The 16,235-nt window shown below is 42.9% G+C and overlaps 1 protein-coding gene across 1 annotated transcript in view; it reads left to right on the top strand.

The window, feature by feature from the left end:
* The window catches only part of GRIK3 (glutamate ionotropic receptor kainate type subunit 3), a 792,036-nt gene that overhangs the window by 140,443 nt on the left and 635,358 nt on the right, over window positions 1–16,235 (top strand). The window lies entirely within an intron of this gene.

Genomic DNA, 16,235 nt, shown 5'->3' with positions numbered 1-16,235 from the left:
TTGAGTTACATGGATGCTAAATACGTTCTATGTGATTCTAGTGGAACTTCACCCAAAAACGGAGCTCCGCTCTTTCTCTTCCTCCTCCTCTGATATTTTTAGCACATATGTTTTATGGGGGGGAGCAGCTGCCTGATTTTTACAGGTATCTGCTCCCACTTCCATTCAGATCTCCTCCCTTCCTCCCTGATCGCATCCTTATGGGACATTCACACAGTGGAGCGTGGTTCGTGCATGCACAGTGGTCAGCCGACTTTGAAACTGCAAAGTGTTACAGCCAGCTACCCACAGTTAATATGCCATCGCCAGGGACCCAAGACTGGTACAGAAACTGAATAAGAAAAAGGAAAATTGCGCTAACCTGTAAACATAAAAATATAACCCCAAATGAAAAGAGTATATATATATATATATATATATATATATATATATATGTGCCAATCCAGAGGTAAACACGAAACAAAAAACCTCAAAGTGTTACACGTAAAAAGTAAATCACTTCAACATATTGTGCAACACTGACCCTCACAAGTAAGATACAGTTATGTATTACCAGTGTTCGTTTCGAGGAAAAAAGGGACCACTGTGTATTAAATTAAACATAACAAGTTGTACATAAAAGATTACAAAACAAATGATGAGCTAAAAGCTCAAGCAAGGTATATAACGGAAAACATAAATGCGTGATAAACAAAATAAAAAGGCAAGCGAATAAAATGATTTGAACAATATCAACACTATATAGTGTCCATATGATTAAAGGTGAAAAATATGTATGTTATTAATAATATAAATTGTCCATGTAATTGACCGACCACCAGTGATGAATCTTCAAGTGAATGACTGAATTCAAGCAAAAATTTTCCAAGGTGCAATGTGCTCTTTGCCACCACCAGATATATAAATTGGCTCCTTACCAACTTGAGATGACCCGTTACAGAGGGTCACAACAGGTGACAATGGATTAGATGGGCATTCGGGTTGATGTACCACTTAACCGATCACAGATCTTCCATGAGGTGGAGCTATAGCTGTCTCTACCGTCCCTCCATACACCACTCTCAGCTCTTTTTCTCACGTGGCAGACTGTGCAGGAGCTGAGTGATCACATAACAGCCGTATGTGGAACAGAGCTATTGAATTGTGCTAAAAAAAATTTAAAAAAACTTGCGGGAACTCAAGAATGAGGCTTGACAGCTGAGTTTCTCCATCTACTCCTTCCTATGTACTTGCATGAAGATGGCCACACTATGCAATCTCTCAGGTGGATTAGGAGGACCCACCTAAATAAGCTATTCAATTTGTATCAAATCAGGCAGGTATAGAAACTGACCCAGGTGAGCACAGTGCTGGATCCTGGGACAAGTGAGTGTATGCTTATTACAAGTCAGCAGCTATAGTTTTGTAGCTGCTGACTTAAATTTTTTGCACAAGTGACTGAAGAACCACTTTTTTGTTTACAAATGTTTTTATTGAGGTATTCAAGCTGTTACAAAAATATACTGAGCATAGAGAGTACTATATATAAACAAAAAAAAATCAAAAGGCAAGATACACATTTTCTGGTAAGCATCTCTCTATGTGGTATCAGAAAGAAGTAATAATAACAGGAAAAAATAAATAAATAAATAAATAAAACGTTTGAACAAGACAATATTGCATCTGCATATAGGATGGTTTGGCATTTTACAGAAAATTTTGCTATCAGGTTTATAGGGTAGAGATATTAAAGAGAGGCTTATCTCTGTATAGCAGTTTCAACATGGGGTGTTTACCTAGTAAGCCGACCAGGCCTCCCATTTGCGGACAAATATTTGCATGGTGTCCACAAAGTTAAGAACCACTTTAAGGAAACATTCATAAAACCTTTGCAACAATAAAACATAAGAAATGATTTAATAGTTATTAAATATTATTTAATGAATTATGGTAGTTAACCTCTTGGCGCTGGCACCTCCCAGCCCTATAAGAGGTTTATGATGCCTGGAGGTGGGGTGCGGCTTATGTTCATGTGACTGTCACAGCAGTCCTGTGGGCCGAAAACTCCCAATTGCAAGGAGTGATCAGAAGCTGTCGGTAAAACAACGGTAATTGTGCCAGGAGCATGCAGCCCACGTGTTCTTGGCACAGGCACATTGGGGGCAGTTAACGTAAATATGCGGCCCCTCTGCACTAAGGACCAGGCATCGAGAGGCCGCATATTTGTGTATGACCGGTGTCAAGGGGTTAAGACATGCACTAATCACATGTATCAAAAGTGATTGAAAATTGATCTCAAATGATTTGTTTATAGGGATTTTATGACTCCAGGGGCCAAAAGACTTTATATCAGTCATATACAAATATTTGGTTCAAGCCAAAATTACACACTACCTGTTAAAAGCCAAAATAAACTGTCACCAAGATATCAAAAGGTTACAAGAGGAACACTGGGATAAAATATGGCAGAAAGTCATATTTATTGCTTTATAAATATGTCCCTTAGTTCCCTCCACTATCTATACCAAAATTATACAATATATATAACACATCAGGTATATCTCATACCAATAAGACTTTACAAAATGAGAGTATATTTTAGTGCCCATTGTAACAGATGTGATGCTTTAAAGACTTTTAGCATATGATATGGGAATGTTCTAAAATAACACAATTCTGGTCACAAATACAATCATATCTCTCAAAACAATGAACACTTACTGTACTTCTAAAGACCCAAAGCTCTGCCTGTTAGGGGTATTGAAGGATAAGTTAAGGGATCATTATGGAACAAAAAAACCCACCGCTCCAGGTGAGACCAGGAAGCCTAATGATCGTAGGTGCTCGCCTCGGCTCACCTCCACACTACCAAGGGTATTGACTAAGCGCATGTGAAGTATGTGAAATCCAGCATTCTGATTCTTGTAGTTTTGGGATGTCCAATTAAAAGGATTTTGATCTACAGTGGTGTGCGACCACTCCTAGGGGATCAATATACTTGTATTTTCTTAAGAGAATGTTTGATCACAGCCAGCAAAACTATAGCCATACAATTGATACAAGAAGAGCATCCCATTTACATGGAAGGGTATGCTTAATTATACAACATTTGAACAGATTATACTAAAAAAAAAAAAGAGAGAGAGAGATTGTGTTGAAAAGTGTGAAAAATGGAGATGCAAGTATATCATAACACACAATTAGTTTTATTGAACGTTGCAACATTGTAAACAGGCATCCTACACACACAAAAGGGGTCTATTTATCAATGTCTTCTTTAAAGCTTTACACAACATTCACCCAAGATTCACACATTTTTCTAATTCTTATGTGAAAAATATGTGCATATTAAGTGAAAGTTATGTGAATCTTGGGCAAAACAATTAAAAAATAGCCCACTTTTAAGTGTCTAGGAGGCAACTGTAAAAAGAAAACGCCCACCACCTGTTTATTTTTTCTTTCTTACTGTATTTCATTTTAATTGATGAGATTTATGCTTCAGCTTGCCTCATCAAAGTAGAGAAATCCTATTAAATGAGAAAATATATATCTTTTAACACATTATTACAATAATTTAAGAGTTAAAGTGATTTTTACCCCAGCATTTCATATTCCTGATATGCGCCTGCAGTACCATGTACATGTATGAAAAAGTATCCTGTTCTCTTTGTATTGCTTCCTTTGTGTGAAATTCCTGAATTTTCTGCCAGTCCCTCTGCTTTCCTAATAAAAACTGACCACACTAAGCAGGATAACACACCCTGGTTGTGATTTCAAAACGTTCAGGTGTGACCGACAAATCACAGGATACACATTTGTGACGCTAATAATTTTAATGGAACCTAAAACCTCTGTGTGGTTCTGCCTCAATTGTCATGTGATAAATCACACTGCAATCGCAGAAAACCGCATCGCATGGAGCATATAGCACAAAAGAAGCTCCTGAACTTTTTTTGGGTGGCAAGCTTCACACAATGTGGTTTGCCGTGATAGCAGTGCAATTTATCGTGCGACATTCGCAGCATCACATGCCTGATGAAAGGGTCCTTCGCGGCTCCGAAACATTGCACTATCCTTGTGTTGTGATCATGCAATAAATCACCCATTTGGACGCTATCTGTGTTGTTCCATGGTGTGCTGGCAAATATCTTCACCATTTGCAGCAGAACCACACCGCTATTTTATGTGCCATTCAAATGGATGGCATCTCAAATGTGCATTCAGGGATTTGGTATTCACACATACAGTGGTGTGAAAAAGTGTTTGCTTCCTCATTTCCTGTTCCTTTGCATGTTTGTCACACTTAAGTGTTTCGGAACATCAAACCAATTTAAACAATAGTCAAGGACAACACAAGTAAACACAAAATGCAATTTGTAAATAAGGTTTTATTATTAAAGGTGAAAAAAAATCCAAACCATCATGGCCCTGTGTGAAAAAGTGATTGCCCCCTTGTTAAAACATACTATAACTGTGGTTGTCCACACCTGAGTTCAATTTCTCTAGCCACACCCAGGCCTGATTATTGCCACACCTGTTCACAATCAAGGCATCACTTAAATAGGAGCTGCTTGACACACCAGAAGATCCTTAAAAGCTACACATCATGCCGAGACCCAAAGAAATTCAGGAACAATTGAGAAAGAAAGTAATTGAGATCTATCAGTCTGGAAAGGGTTATAAAGCCATTTCCAAAGCTTTGGGAATCCAGCGAACCACAGTGAGAGCCATTATCCACAAATGGCGAAGACATGGAACAGTGGTGAACCTTCCCAGGAGTGGCCGGCCGCCCAAAATTACCCCAAGAGCGCAGCGACGACTCATCCAAGAGGTCACAAAAGACCCCACAACAACGTCCAAGGAACTGCAGGCCTCACTTGCCTCAGTTAAGGTCAGCGTTCATGCCTCCACCATCAGGAAAAGACTGGGCAAAAATGGCCTGCATGGCAGAGTTCCAAGGAGAAAACCACTGCTGAGCAAAAAGAACATCAAAGCTCGTCTCAATTTCTCCACAACACATCTTGATGATCGCCAGGACTTTTGGGACAACATTCTGTGGACCGATGAGACAAAAATTGAACTCTTTGGAAGGTGTGTGTCCAAGTATATCTGGCGTAGAAGGAACACTGCATTTCATAAAAAGAACATTATACCAACAGTAAAATATGGTGGTGGTAGTGTGATGGTCTGGGGCTGTTTTGCTGCTTCAGGACCTGGAAGACTTGCCGTGATAAAAGGAACTATGAATTCTGCTGTCTACCAAGAGATCCTGAAGGAGAATGTCCGACCATCTGTTCGTGTACTCAAGCTGAAACAAACTTGGGTTCTGCAGCAGGACAATGATCCTAAACACACCAGCAAGTCCACCACCGAATGGCTGAAGAAAAACAAAATGAAGACTTTGGAGTGGCCTAGCCAAAGTCCTGACCTGAATCCTATTGAGATGTTGTGGCATGACCCTAAAAAGGCTGTTCATGCTCGAAAACCCTCTAATGTAACTGAATTAGGACAATTCTGCAAAGATGAGTGAGCCAAAATTCCTCCAGGACGCTGTAAAAGCCTCATTGCACGTTATCGCAAACGCTTGGTTGCAGTTGTTGCTGCTAAGGGTGGCCCAACCAGTTATTAGGTTTAGGGGGCAATCACTTTTTCACACAGGGCCATGATGGTTTGGATTTTTTTTCACCTTTAATAATAAACACCTTCATTTACAAATTGCATTTTGTGTTTACTTGTGTTGTCCTTGACTATTGTTTAAATTGGTTTGATGTTCCGAAACACTTAAGTGTGACAAACATGCAAAGGAACAGGAAATGAGGAAGGGGGCAAACACTTTTTCACACCACTGTAGGTGTTTTGAAATTGCGGGCAGAATCACGGCAAATCTGCCTGCGATTCAAAATGCAGAAGTGTGAATGAAGCCTCAGCTCTTATGCAACTGAGAACAGTGAGGGAATGTGAATGTGGAGTAAAATGTATTTTTTTTTTTATATCTATACATAAATGTGTTGCCTTTTGTTTCAGCTTTAAACTGAATGAGCTGTTTTACAAGGTGATCATTTACAATCACTATAATTTTAAAATTGTTGCTTACGTCAGACTGTGCTAGTTCTCTTGAATTGTATATTAATGCCTAGGGATACAGCATCTACTAACTGTTATTAAAGTATCCAATTGTGTTTTAAATATCATTCAGCAAAAATGAAAGCATTTTAATAGGTCCAGCTTAGAAGAAAGAGAAGAAAGCGTGTTGCATTCTCACTTTTTGAGTCAACCAAATGTTTTACTTAACAGAGGGGAACCTATTGTTAAGTATGACTGAAACAAGAGACCAGGCTTTGAAGCTGCAGGTGGCTATATCTAAGAATCGCATGCGTAGTGTTTTCCATTGAAAATTGTGAGCTCAAGTATTAATGTTCCAGCAGAAAGTCCAAAATAAATAGGGATAGTATGAAATGTAAAGTGACACCTGGTTGACATGATTTTTTATGTACAGGAATTATAATATTCTATAGTAAAAATAGTTTAGCAAATGTCATAAGCAGGAAGAAACTGTTGGTGCCCATTGCTTTTAAGTAGCAGTTATTAGTCCTTCAGTCACAAAACCTGTTGCCCTACCTGTGTTTTACCGCTTAGATGAAACAAGCCGTTAATAGGTGCGTGTCTGTTGCGGCACCAAGTGTCAAATACAAATACTATGTTGGTTCTTGAGCAAAAAAATCCCATTAAGTATTGCCTACCTTCTTGTTTCTGAGTTTTTCTGCCACCAGCCCTGACCGGTAATATAATCTAATAAACATATGCCTTAGGGAGCCATGTGTGCTAAAGGCACCAGTGTATTAGGGATGCTTGGTCCTGGGACATCCTACACTTCCACATGTGATGTCCACATCAACTAACTGAAAAAGTCATTATGCAGGGCTTTTAGGGAATAAGTATATGATCTTCCCTTCCTCATTAGGGTGATGTTGTGAGGCAGTAACATGGAATTCACACAATATATAGTATGTAAGGAACATACCATGGAGCAGGTGCCTTCCATTTCATTTACATTAGCTAAGCAACTGTCAACTTTTCCATATTTTATGGGGAAGTAACAGTTTTTAGAAGCTTATCTTTAAGAATGTCTTGTTATTATGAGACATTTTATAGGATTCTGTCTTCTCCCATTTTAGAGGTTAATTGCCATTCTTGTATTATTCCCATATTTATTGCTTCCTCACCTGTTTTGACTCCCTCACCTGGTCACAATCAATCACATGACAGGATTATTTAATGGATAAGTTCACCTTTGGGAACATGTAACATGTTCCCACTCATGCAGCTCTCCCCTGCCGTCCCCCACCATCTCAGTGACAGTGGGCCGAGGATCTACTCCCTGCATTTGATGTCAGAATTAAAAAGAACATTCTGTGAATAAATATCTAAAAGTTATGGTAGCCTTTGCAGTTGAGAGCTTGTAGTTCTTAATGAGCTGCAAGGGTGCTGGTGAGAACTCTCATAGCCCATTGAGCTTTTCATTCAGTAACTGCCTACGCTACCCGTCTGCAGAAGCCAGGCATTGCACCTACGACCTTCTGATCAGTGGTGCAATGCTTTACAGACTCTTAAAAATAAAAATAGAAAAAGCTTTTTTTTAATTTTTTTACCTGCAAAAAAAAATTACATTTAATATTTTTTTTTTTTTTTTTTAAGGTGAACGTATCCTTTAAGGATAATTAGCTAATAACTTGGCAAAAACATTTTACAGCAATGCTTAATAACGCAATGAGAGAGAGTTATTAAATCTGGTGCACACAGAATCTGGTGCAGCCGTGCATAGTAACCAAACAAATTCTAAGTTTTATTGTCAAAGCTTAAAGCGGAGGTCCACCCTAAAGTGGACCTTCCGCTCATCGGAACCCCCCCCCCTCCGGCGCCACAATTGGCACCTTTCAGGGGGGAGGGGGGTGCAGATACCTGTACAGTACAGGTATCTGCACCCACTTCCGGGATAGCTCTCTGCGGAAAGGGGCATGGATTACGCCCCTTTCCGCAAGTGCCCGCCCCTTTCCGCAAGTGCCCTGCTGCCTGCTGGGAAAACACACAGATCCCAGAGGCAGCGGGGACCGTCCTTATTGCGCAGCGCGGCTCACGCATGCGCAGTAGGGAACCGGGAAATGAAGCCGAAAGGCTCCATTTCCTGATTCCCATACCCAAGATGGCGGCGGCAGCACCCGAGAGACGATCTACAGATCGGCTTTGGGTGCCGACATCGCGGGCGCGCTGGACAGGTAAGTGTCACTATTTTAAAAGTCAGCAGCTGCAGTATTTGTAGCTGCTGGCTTTAAAAAAAAAAAAAAAAAAACGCGGAGTCCCGGCGGACTCCCTTAACTGAACAATCTGACGTTAGAAGCTGATGGATTACTATGCACAGCTGTACCAGATTCTCTGTGCACCAGTTTTAGTAAATTTTCCCCATGGGTCTAAACTGCAGGGAAGGGATGGGTCTTTACCCTCTTTGGACATTACTGTGTTGTAAATTTTCTACCTTTCAGGGAGTAAGTGTATCAATTACTGAATGATAGAATAAAATAGGGAGAGGGCAAGTTTGAAGGAAAAGTGAAAAAGTATTCTAGCTCAGAAAAAAATCCAGTAGAAAACATCCTTTCCAAACTCCTTACTGATTCAGAAAAAAATTCAAGTCAAATGTAAATTGTATTATGTCGCGTACACACGATCGGAATTCTGGCCAGAAAAAGACAGATGAGAGCTTTTCATCAGAAAATGCGTCCGCGTGTATGCTCCATCGGAATTTAGCTGTCCAAATTTCCACCAGCAAAAAATTGATAGCATGTTCTCAATTTTCCCAACGGAAAAACTTTCTATCGGAAATTCTGATTGTGTGTATGCAATTCCGGCATGCCAAAAATCACGCATGCTCAGATTCAACTACAAGACAGAAGCAATTGGCTACTGGCTATTGAACTTCCTTTTTCTAGTCCCGTCGTATGTCACCGCGTTATAAACGTTCGGGATTTGGTGTGACTGTGTGTAGGCAAGACAGCTCGAGCCGAATTCCGACGGAATTTCGTCAGCAAAAACCATCAGAGATTTTTCCGACGAGTATTCCGATCCTGTGTACGTGGCAATAGAGAGAAAAATGATTGGTTTTGCACATGTGACATTCCATGTGGCTTGTGCTATATTGCTTCCAGCTTATTTTTCAACTGGAGTCTTACTAAACAGTCCTTCTGTGATTAAACATGAGAGAAGCAATGAGTAGATTAAAACTGACCTTCACTCAAAAGTGAAAGTACAGCTCATCTCCCTCCACCCCTAGCACATTTGTGAAAAAGTTTTATTAATTGGAAACATTAATAGACTTAACAGAATAAAAAAATTAAAAGTGAGCCTGGTAAATTAGCAAGATGACATTGAAGCAGGTACAGTACATGCAGTACAGTAGGAAGGAGGAACTTTCATGTGGCTATGCATGTGTAACGCTACCCCTCCAGGAGCTGCTGGTTTAATTGGGTCCTCTGCTTCTATTTCACTAGGATTTATTTCTTGGCATTTAATGGATGTACAAGAATTGGACAACTCCATGAAGAATAGCAGAATGTATTGGCAAGTTAAAGTCAACCAACATAAACATAAAGCATAGTAATTGAAACACTACCAGGTACACAGAGTTTCTTGCAGTGATATTAAATCCCTTCATATACTGTGACTCCAACAGCATAAACTAGAAATTTCAAGTGAAACAAATTAATGAACACATCTGGGCATGTGCTAAGTCACTTGGGAGCTCTCACAATAAAGAACAAAGCCTAGGCCTGTGGTAAATGAGTCAAGGTCAAATGCAGATCTACCCTCAGGATAGAGTAACCTGAATATGATCCTCAGCATTACATTTCTGCTAGTTAAGTTGGGGCCCTTGAAGATGTTGGTGCTGTCAGGGCTGGCTTAGCCCTTCCTCCTCTGGGCTGGCCACTCAGCTGTCGGCTAATTGCCAGCTCTCTTCTCTTTACACAGTTACCAGCTGTTCCCAATGATGCTCGTCTGACCTGCCTATTTAAAGCCTTCCAGCTCACTCTTTCCTTTGCTTTAACGTTGGTCACATCAGAAGGAACCATCTCCTGCTGTTTGTTTCAAGACTGGCTCGCTGACATCCCTCCTGGCTTCTATGCTGTTTACAGTTGCTCTCCTTGGATCCTGATGTCTGGACTAGCTGATTACCCGATCTGGTTTATGAACTTTGGAATGGCTGACTACCCGATCTGGCTACTGGACTCTGGCTATGCTTGACTATGCTTTTTCCTATTTACCTTTTTATTTTTATTAATAAACAAGTGTGATTTGATTGTACTTCTGTCTCTGTCTGTTTCATGGTTCCTGACAGTACTCGAAGGCCATGAATTCAGAAGATACAGTCAATCCACTTGTTGGTAATATTTTTTCCAGATTGGATGAGCAAGATCACCGCATGGATCAGTTTGCCTTGGCATTATAAATGCTCCTGAATCGCATGGCTCACCTGGAATCCCCCACGGTGGCTGCTCCGGTACAACCTGAGTCGCAGGCCGTCCCTGCTGCTGCGCCAGTCTCTGTCCAGACACCCGCCTTGGGTATTACCTCTATAAGAGGTATGTCTGGTTCTGCTCCGCTTTCCCAGTGATTTGGGGGTGATCCAGTTCAATGCAGAGGGTTTCTCAATCAGGTTGAGATATACTTCAAAATTCTGCCCCAGGTGTTTCCTACAGACCGAAGCAAAGTAGGTTTCGTGATATCTTTGTTTTCTGAGAGAGCCTTGGCCTGGGCTAACCCTCTATGGGAGACACAAAAACCTGCTGTCTTGAGTTACCTTCAGTTTGTGGCCTCCTTTAAAAGGGTTTTTGATGTTCCCGCATGCTCTGCTTCTGCTGCCAAGTGCCTCATGTCCATCAAACAGAGTACAAGAACTGTTGCCGGCTATGCCATTGAATTCCGTACTCTGGCAGCAGAGGTTGCTTGGAACAGTGAGGCCCCTGTGGCTGCTTTTTCTCATGGTCTCTCGGATTCCATCAAGGATGAGATAGCAGCCCGAGATATACCCACTGAGTTGGAGAGCTTGATCTCGTTTGCCATCCTCATTGACTCCAGACTCAGAGAAAGACTTTCTCTTAAGGAGCGATTGCGGAAGCCTCCTTTACGTTAGCCTCCGATCTTTGTAGTCCCACCTATGCCTCCCTCACCTCCCATGCCTCCTGGTACCGAGTTGGTCAGTGAAGATGAACCCATGCACCTGGGCTTCACGCGTCTCTCTGCGGATGAGAGAGCCTTTAGGAGGAGGGAGAGATTGTGCCTTTATTGTGGCCAGGCAGGTCACTTTTTGAAGTCTTGTCCTACCCGTCCAGAGAACGCCCGAACCTTGAGGTCCTATCATGAACAGACCTTAGGTGGCGTTGTTTCATCCCCAGTTATCAAGAAGGATAAGCCCCTGGTTTTGTTCACCCTTTCTTGGGCTGAGTCGTCCATCGAGATACAGGGGCTAATCGACTCTGGGGCTGCAGGCCTGTTCATTGATGCTGCTTTTGTTTCATAGCACTCGATTCCGCTGCAGCTGCGTGACACTCCACTTGCCATTGAGGCTCTTGATGGGAGACCTTTACAGCCTGCTCATGTGACTCATGAGACGGTTCCGTTGTCCATGGTCGTAGGGGCTCTTCACCATGAGACAATCCAATTCCAAGTTATTTCCTCACCCAGATTTCCACTGGTTATTGGTTATCCTTGGTTGCACAACCCCTCTTTTGATTGGCTCCCTGCTGAATTTCTCTCCTGGTCACCACAATGCAGTGAGACATGCTTCCTGAAGGTATCCAAGGTCCTGTGCACCACTTCACTCCCCTCCCTGCCAGAGGAGTACCGTGATTTTGGCAATGTCTTTGATAAAGGTCAAGCCGGTAGTTTGCCTCCATACCGGCCTTATGATTGCGCAATTGACCTTCAACCTGGTGCCATACCTCCTCATGGTCGGGTTTACCCTTTGTCGGTCTTGGAGAATAGGGCCATGGAGGAGTATGTTGCTGACGCACTTTCTCAAGGTTTCATTCGCAAGTCCTCGTCTCCTGCTGGTGCTGGTTTCTTCTTTGTGAAAAAGAAGAGCGGTGAACTGAGACCTTGTATAGATTATAGGGGTCTCAATCGTGTCCCGATTAAGAATGCCTACCCGATTCCATTGATTACAGAATTATTTGACCGCCTCAAGGGAGCAACGGTTTTCACAAAGCTTGACCTGAGAGGGGCATACAATCTTGTGCGCATTAAGGAGGGTGACAAGTGGAAAACTGCGTTTAATACCAGAACAGGCCATTATGAATACTTGATAATGCCTTTTGGCCTTTGTAATGCCCCGGCAGTTTTCCAGGAATTTATTAACGATGTCCTCCGAGATTTGTTGCAATTGTGTGTGGTGGTTTATCTCAATGATATCCTCATATTTTCCAAGTCCCTGGAGAGCCACCACACAGATGTCTGTTGTGTACTTCAAAAAACTAAGGGAGAACAATCTCTATTGTAAACTGGAGAAGTGCGAGTTCCATCGTGAACAGGTTACATTCCTGGGCTATGTCATTTCCACTGCTGGTTTTTCGATGGACCCAGAGAAACTGTCGGCAGTCCTACAGTGGCCTCGACCCATGGGTTTACGTCCTCTGCAGAATTTCCTGGGCTTTGCCAACTACTATCGGAAGTTTATTCGTAACTTCTCGTCTCTGGTCAAGCCTCTGACTGATATGACCAGAAAGGATGGTAACCCACAGAGTTGGTCTCCGGAGTCCATTAAGGCCTTTGAGACTTTCAAGGCTGCCTTTGTTTCTGCTCCTGTGTTGGCACATACTGATCCTACATTGCCTTTTATCCTAGAAGTTGATGCTTCTAAGACTGGAGTTGGCGCCCTTCTCTCTCAACGTCCTAACTCTGAGAGTGCTATGCATCCATGTGGTTACTTTTCCAAGAAATTGTCACCTGCTGAATGCAATTATGAGATTGGTGACAGAGAGCTGTTGGTGATCATTTTAGCCCTGAAAGAATGGAGACATCTCCTTAAAGGTACCACTGTGCCCATTCTTATTCTTACTGACCATAAGAATCTTACATTCTTGTCTGAAACTAAGTGACTCTCTCCCAGAAGGGCGCGATGGGCTCTTTTCTTGTTGAGCTTTAATTACATTGTCTCATTCTTACCTGGTAGTAAGAATTTAAGGGCTGATGCCTTGTCACGGCAATTTTCCTCCACTTTCAAGTCGGAGTTGGTTCCAGTTCCCATGATTCCTCCTGATCGTATCTTGGCTACGGTCCGCACCAGTCTTACTTCTCCTTTGGGTGACAAAATTCTTGCTGCTCAGGTCCATGCTCCTCCTGATAAACCTTGTGACCGCTGCTTTGTCCCAGAGAGTCTGCTTACTGCAGTGCTCCAGACTTACCATTCTCCCAAGGCAGCTGGCCATCCTGGGAAGAATCAACTCCTTTGGGCCATCTCCCAACAATTCTGGTGGCCTAGTCTACGAGCTGATGTTACTGCTTTCGTAGCTGCCTGTCCCGTGTGTGTTCAGAGTAAGACTCCATGACACCTTCCAGTGGGCCTCCTACAACCCATACCCAATGGAGAGAGGCCCTGGACTCACCTGTCTATGGATTTCATTGGGGAATTGCCCAACTCCCAAGGCAACACTGTTATCCTTATGGTGGTTGACCAGTTCTCAAAGATGTGTCATTGTATTCCACTTAAGAAGTTGCCTACCTCTAAGGAACTGGCTTCCATTTTTGCTCTGGAGATCTTTCGCTTACATGGGCTACCCAAGGTGATTGTCTCGGATAGGGGCAGTCAGTTTGTCTCCCGGCTCTGGCGAGCCTTTTGTGCACAGTTGGGAATCCAGCTTGCGTTCTCTTCTGCGTATCACCCGCAGTCTAATGGGGCCGCAGAACGACCCAATCAGTCCTTGGAGCAATTCCTATGTTGCTATATTTCTGATCATCATGACAACTGGTCTGACCTATTACCTTGGGCAGAGTTTGCTCACAACAGTGCCTTGAATTTTGCCTCCCGATTGTCTCCATTTATGGCGAATTGTGGTTTCCAACCTTCCATGTTGCCTGACTCGTTTGTTCCGCAGAGTATTCCTGCGTTAGAGGAGCATCTCCGTGGTCTTCGTTCCACTTGGATACAAGTCCAGGATGCTTTGTGTCATGCTAATGATAGGTACAGACTCCATGCTGACCGCAGACGCCTGCCTGCGCCTTCCTGCCAGGTTGGGGACATGGTCTGGCTGTCATCTCGCAACCTTCGGCTTCATGTTCCCTGACTGAAGTTTGCACCTCGGTTTATTGGGCCTTTCCGTATCCTTCGCAGGATTAACCCAGTAGCTTACGCTTTCAATCTTCCTCCTAGTATGCACATCTCAAATGTGTTTCATGTCTCCTTGTTGAAACCGTTGGTCTGTAACCGATTTACCACCTCGGTGCCATGTCCTCACCCTATTCAGGTTGAGAACCATGAGGAATATGAGGTACAATCCATTGTTGACTCCCGTAGGTTCCATGGGCGCATACAGTACCTGGTGCATTGGAAGGGGAACGGTCCGGAGGAACGCTCCTGGGTTTCATCCTCTGACGCACATGCCCCTGTCCTCCTCCGTGAGTTCCATAGATGGTTTCCCCTCAAGCCTGGAGGGAGAGGGGTCATTGAGGGGGGGTACTGTCAGGGCTGGCTTAGCCCTTCCTCCTCTGGGCTGTCCGCTCAGCTGTCGGCTAATTACCAGCTCTCTTCTCTTTACACAGTTACCAGCTGTTCCCGATGATGCTCGTCTGGCCTGCCTATTTAAAGCCTTCCAGCTCACTCTTTCCTTTGCCTTCGCGTTGGTCACATCACTAGGAACCATCTCCTGCTGTTTGTTTGAAGACTGGCTTGCTGACATCCCTCCTGGCTTCTATCCTGCTTGTAGTTGCTCTCCTTGGATCCCTGATGTCTGGACTGGCTGATTACCCAATCTGGTTTATGAACTTTGGACTGGCTGATTACCCGATCTGGCTTCTGGACTCTGGCTATGCTTGACTACACTTTTTTCTATTTACCTTTTTATTTTTATTAACAAACAAGTGTGATTTGATTGTACTTCTGTCTCTGTCTGTTTCATGGTTCCTGACAGGTGCACAGGAATGAGATATGTCTATAATGCGAGTAGTTTTAATCCTGCACCCAGTAGGATGGGTTGACAGGCATAGGGGATATTTATGATACAATTTCAGCAGTTGGATGAAAAAAACAACTGATAAGAGTGGCCAAGTTGGGCCTAGTTCACCAGCAGAAAGAATGTGAAGGCAATTTTGTGTATTGGTTTTAAGGAACACATTCCTTACAAGAGACCAGTATAAACAGTGTGAATATTCCAGCATGACTGTAGGTCTAAGACCCTCCCGTCTCTCTCTCTTGGGATCTCCTCAGTAACTAGCCAAGATGTTTGGGGGCCCACCTTTGATATACTTTAACTGTTTGACAGGAAAGATTATGTAGACGGTAACAGTGGGGTGTCTCACTCGCTCCTGCAGCAGGCCTGGGCAGAGGCGATGGGGATCACTAGTTGATAGATCAAGCTAGCACCAGAGTGGCTGACAGTGCAGATTTTATCTAGCTCAGTCCAGCATTTCAGAATACCACTTCACTCAGCTTGAAATCAACACACCGTCTCCTTCTTCCCCCGTGAGTCATGAAAATCACTTCCCACTCCACAGCAGCTCTCCAGTTGATGGTTATCTCCAACTATCCCCTTTTACTTCCCAGGATTTTTTCTTTATACCCCCTCTCGTATCCTCTTCTTCTGCTCCCAGGTACACTTTTATACAGTACTTTTCCCAGTTCTTTTCCCTGCAGTGGTAATGGCTCTACTCTCTGCTCAAACTACATTTTCCAGTGTTCTGCAATCTAAGTTTAATTCCAACAATAGGCATGCCATCTTGTGGAGGAGAAAGGGTCCTGTGTAGTCCAGTAACATTATTTCCATTTATACATGCGTCTCATGTGATAGCCCTAGGTCTTGGGGCTTTGATACAAAATATCAAGTGCTGTTTTGTGCAGTGTGTCAAGCGTTCCATCATACCTGGAAGTACCAAGCATTTTTCAGAACACATTTGTAGATAAATACAGCATTTGTACGGCTCTGCCACAAACCAGTTTCATTGTCTGTTATGGATGAACAATATGCTCACTTTAACAGATTGCAGATAGTATTCTGATA

This window comes from Lithobates pipiens, unplaced genomic scaffold (assembly GCF_037356315.1).
Source record: "Lithobates pipiens isolate NorthernLeopardFrog02 unplaced genomic scaffold, aLitPip1_a1.2 Scaffold_16, whole genome shotgun sequence".
NCBI classification, from domain to species: domain Eukaryota; kingdom Metazoa; phylum Chordata; class Amphibia; order Anura; family Ranidae; genus Lithobates; species Lithobates pipiens.
The sequence above is the reverse complement of the archived record's forward strand: the minus strand, read 5'-3'. Positions and strand labels throughout refer to the sequence as shown.